At 47.3% G+C, this 5,205-nt stretch overlaps 1 pseudogene; it reads right to left on the minus strand.

The window, feature by feature from the left end:
- Positions 1-676: 676 nt before the first annotated feature.
- LOC102133869 (large ribosomal subunit protein eL29 pseudogene) lies at positions 677-1,189 on the minus strand (annotated as a pseudogene).
- Between the last annotated feature and the right edge of the window lie 4,016 nt (positions 1,190-5,205).

Raw genomic sequence — 5,205 nt, forward strand, 5'->3', positions numbered from 1 at the left:
CCTGCCTCGGCCTCCCAAAGTGCATGGATTACAGGTGTGAGCCACCGTGTCCAGCATGATGTTTCCAAATGCCTGACCAATTGCCTAGGATGAGGAAATGGAGGCAATGTGTTTGACCTTGCTCAAGGTCACACAGCTAAGAAGCGAGGAGCCTGGACACAAACCCAGGTTCTCATCCCCACCTACCCCAGTCCTTCCCACACTCAAAGGCGCAGCTCTCGCACTGAGCCAGACTCCCAGAGCAGGGGACTAGCTTGTTCTCAGGTGACCTTTCTCCCTACCCCCTGCAGACCACCCCAAGAGCCCCTTCAGGGCCAGAACTAGGTACCAGCCCCTCACCCAGCCCAACCCACCGCTGGGCACTCAACAGAATGGGTTTGTGATCAGTGGATGCAACTATTTCCCGGAAAAATAACTAAAACAAACCTGGCATTTGCAGCCTCAGCTGTCGGGGTGGCAAGCACGGCTTCACTTACTTCTGAAATAATTAACGACAGTGCTTGTCTAATCTCACTTGAGGTGCGAGGAGCCGAAAAACAAGGGGGAGAGTTGCTGCCTATGCCCCACAAAGGATTTAGAGGGCAATCTTTTTTTTTTTTTTTTTTTTCTGCCTCAAGTTTATTTGTACAAATAGCACAGTAGGACCCCAGCCCCATGTAGACGGCAGCCCAGAGGGGTTGCACTGGTCCTTCTGTCCTCACATCGGCAGACACAGATCTCTACTCTGAAGCCTTTGTGGGGGCCTGGGCACCTTTGGGAGCCTGAACTGGAACTGAAGCTGGAGCTGCAGCCTGGGCCTTGGTTTGATCCTTGGCCTTTGGCTGGCACAGCCTGAGCCCCTTGACAACGTGGGCATGAGCACGCTTTCCAAGCTTGGGGTGGCCAAGGTAGGCAAGTCGATCGAGCTTGCGGCTGACACCCTTTGGGATCTTGGGCTTAACCTCCTTGGGCTCTACGAGGACCTCGATAGCCTCGGCACGTGTACTTGTGGCTTGGCACTGTTGGCCTGCAACTTCTTTAGGACCTTCTTGTTGTGCTTCCTGGCAAAGCGCATGTTCCTCAGGAATTTGGGGTCTACCCCCTTAAGAGATTCGTATCTTTGTCATCGGGGTTTCTTGATACCATTTCTGTGCCATTTTTGGGACTGGTTGTGTGTGGTGTGGTTCTTGGACTTGGCCATGTCTGCACCTTAAGCCGTGGCTCCCCTAGAGGGCTATTTTGATAAACTGGGCCTTAGAGCCTTGGCTGAGACAGCCCCTTGATTCTTGCTTTTTGGGCTTCAAGATGGCAGACAGTTGGCTCACAGTTCTCACTGAACCAGCTAGTCGTGTTATTGCCTAGAAGAAACAACTCTAGACATGCTTTCCCTCATACTCAGGCCCACACATTCCCACACAAACGCACATGCATTCAGTGTCCCTCCAGCTCACATCACGAGGTTACTCCCGGGGTTACAGCTCATTCAGGACGGAGGAATTGCTGTGACCTCACACTGCCGCCTCCCACTTGCTGTGATCCCACTGAGCCTAAGGCCAGTGCCTTCAGATGTGGCATCCACCCTGTGCCAGGCTCACTGGCAGCATCATGCCTCTCACAAAATCTTCATGAAGAGGTGTTTATTCGCCCTCATCCCCATTTTCCAGATGAGGAGACTCAGGCTTAGAGAAGTTAAATCACCTGGCCGGAATCCCATACATAGTATGTGGCAGAGATAGGGCTGAAGACCAGGTCTCCGGGACTCTGATGCACATAACCAGTAAATCAGTCCAAGAAAGCCAGCATGTTAGTGGAAACCAAGCTGGCTGGAGATCCCACTGCGACTAACCATATAAGACTCAGCCCAGCCCTGCATGGTATGTGGGAATGAAGCATCACAGGGAATGAAACCCCACAACTGTCTACCCCTGCCAAAGTAACAAAAATGCAACACTCAGGGGCCCCAACAGAACGGACACCCAGGCAGCCGGGGGTCTGCCTGGTCTGCCTCCTTGAGGGCAGAGGCTGGCACTGGGTTCCAGGAGCCTCCTGTGCCTCCCCCTGCTCCTGTCTCTCTCATTCCGTTTCCCAAAACATCCCTCCTGATCTCTTTAACATCCTGGGAAGTGTGCATCTTTCTCACCTCTGCAGGAGGGTGCTTGGAGACTCAAGGCTGTTGGGTTAAAAATACAGAACCTGAAACTTCTGAAGACGAGGAAAGCAACATCCAGCCTGCACAGTAGATCTCAGGGTGACAGGAGAAGGTCTTCTGCTGTGTCTGAGATACTGAGAATTTGCATGAAAATCTTCCAGACCAGAGTCATCAGCTCAAAATTATTAAGCATTGTGACAACAAATAAAAACAACGGCAATTTATTTTTAATACTTTTTTAAATTATGGAAGTTATGCATGGTCATGTGTAAAGAACATTTTTCTCTTTTTTTGTTTGTTTGTTAGTTTAGTTTGAGACAGGGTTTTGCATTTATCACCTAGCCTGGAGTGCACTGGCAAAATTGTAACTCACTGTAGCCCCAAACTGCTGGGCTCAACTGATGCCCCTGCCTCAGCCTCTGGGGTAGCTGGGACTACAGCCTTGAGCCACCATGCCTGGCTAATTTTTGAAGTTTTGTCTAGAGATGAGATCTCACTGTGTTGCCCAGGCTTGTCTTGAACTCCTGGCCTCAAGCATCCTCCCACCTTGGCCTCCCAAAGTGCTGGGGTTACAGTAGGCCACTGAGCCTGGCCATTCTTTTTTTTTTAATGCCTAAACAAAGATATGTGTGTGTGTGTGTATAGTGTTAGGATGTTTTGTTCCTTTTTCTACAAAAATAATCATTCCATATTTTTCTGGAATATACTTTTTCATTTAATAATATATAGTGGACTGCTTTCTAATATATTTAGATCTATTAATTAATCTACAATTTTATTAAGTAATTCACATGATTCAAAATTCCAGAGGTACACAAGAATATTCCAAAATGAGCCTCCCTCTCACCACTACCCCAGGTACCCAGTTATCTCTCCAAAAGCTTCCAGTGTTACCTTTCTTGTGCATCCTTCCAGGGCTGCGTTAAGCATGGATAAGCAATTATGTATATGCATTGCCCCTCCTGTTTTACATGACAGGACATACTATATGTCTTGTACATATAATAGATACTGTTCTGCACCTTGCCTTTTTTTTTTTTTTTTTTTTTGAGACAGGGTCTTAAAGGCTCACAATTGTGCCACTGCACTCTAGGCCCAGACTTAGAGTGCAGTGATACAATCATGGCTCACTGCAGCCTCGACTTCCTGGGCTCAAGCAGTTCTCCCATCTCAGCCTCCCAAGTAGTTGGGACCACAGGCGTGTGCCATCACACTCAGCTGATTTTTGTAAGTTTTTTGGAGAGATGGGATTTCACCATGTTGCCCAGGCTGGTCTTGAAGCCCTAGGCTCAAAGGATTCGACCACCTCACACGCCCAGATTGCTGGGATTATAGGCGTGAGCCAGTGCACCCGGCCTGCACCTTGCTTTTTTCACTATAATACCATGTCCTAGTGGTCATTCATATCCCTATGCAATATTTCATTCTTTTTAGTAGCTAGTAACAAACATCCTATGTGAGATATGTAGACTCATTCATTCAGCTTTCTCTCACTTTGCTCGTTGCGGTTATGAGTGCTTCAGTGAATCTCCTTGCACACGTATCTCTAATAAAAGCACTCATACTTGTATTTCCTATAAGTGGAATTGCTGTGTCAAAAAGTAGGCGTTTTAATTTTTAATAATTTAGTTATTAATTATGTATGCATGTTTTAAATTTTAATAAATAATGTCAGATGATTTTCTCAAAGATTGTAGCAAGTTTAAAGCATGATTTTATGATCTGTGAATTGTATTTCAATTTTTAAAAAGGAGCAATTTTAAAAAAATATTAGCTGGGACTGGGCACGGTGGCTCATGCCTGTAATCCCAGCACTTTGGGAGGCCGAGGCGGGTGGATCAGCTGAGGTCGGGAGTTTGAGACCAGCCTGACCAACATGGAGAAACCCTGTCTTTACTAAAAATACAAAATTGGCTGGGCGTGGTGGCACATTCCTATAATCCCAGCTACTAGGGAGGCTGAGGCAGGAGAATCACTTGAACCTGGGAGGTGGAGGTTGCAGTGACCCGAGGTCGTGCCATTGCACTCCAGCCTGGGCAACAAGAGTGAAACTCCGTCTCAAAAAAAAAAAAAAAAAAAATTCGTGCATTCCTGTAGTGCCAGTTACTCAGGAGGCTGAGGTGGGAGGCTCGCTAGAGCCCAGAGTTTCAGGCTGCAGTGCACCATGCTTGCACCATGCTGGTGCCTGTGAGTAGCCACTGTACTTTATGCTGGGCAACATAGGGAGGCCCTGTCTCTAAATAAAAAAAAAAAAAAAAAAAAGGGGTAGCAATTTGTGGCTCATTAACACTTCCCCATAGATTACTAATTGTTTAAATTGTTGTCAATATTGTAAGAGAAAAATTGTATCTCCTGGTTGTAAATATGTATTCCCTGACCTCCCTGTGAGGGTGAGCACTGTCTCCTAAGTGTTTTGGCCACTCGCAGTCAACTTCTATGAATTCTCTGTGTCCTTTGCCCATTTGCCCATTTTTCTAGTGGGTTTTTTGTCTTCTTCTTATGCATGTCTATTTTTTTTTTTTTTTTTTTTGAGACGGAGTCTCCTTCTGTCTCCCAGGCTAGAGTGCAGTGGCATGATCTCAGCTTACTGCCCCCTCTGCCCCCTGGAGTTCAAGCGATTCTTGTGCCTCAGCCTCCCAAGAAGCTGAGATTACAGGCGTGTGCCACCATGCCCAGCTAATTTTTGTGGGGTTTTTTGTCTGTTTGTTTTTTGAGACGGAGTCTCGCTCTGTCACCCAGGCTGGAGTGCAGTGGCGCAATCTCGGCTCACCACAACCTCCACCTCCCAGGTTCAAGTGATTCTCCTGCCTCAGCCTCCCAAGTAGTTGGGATTACAGGTGCCTACCGTCACGCCTGGCTAATTTTTAGTAGAGACGGGGTTTCACCACGTTGGCCAGGCTGGTATCAAACTCCTGACCTCAGATGATCCGCCTGTCCCGGCCTCCCAAGGTGCTGGGATTACGGGTGTGAGCCACCTCGCCAGCCCCTATGCACTTCTTAGGATAATTCTTTGTATGAACCCTTTGTTTTATGTGGAAATATTTGTCCCTAATCTCTTATTTTGGCTTTGTTTGCAG

The sequence above is a fragment of the Macaca fascicularis genome, chromosome 1, assembly GCF_037993035.2.
Source record: "Macaca fascicularis isolate 582-1 chromosome 1, T2T-MFA8v1.1".
NCBI lineage: Eukaryota > Metazoa > Chordata > Mammalia > Primates > Cercopithecidae > Macaca > Macaca fascicularis.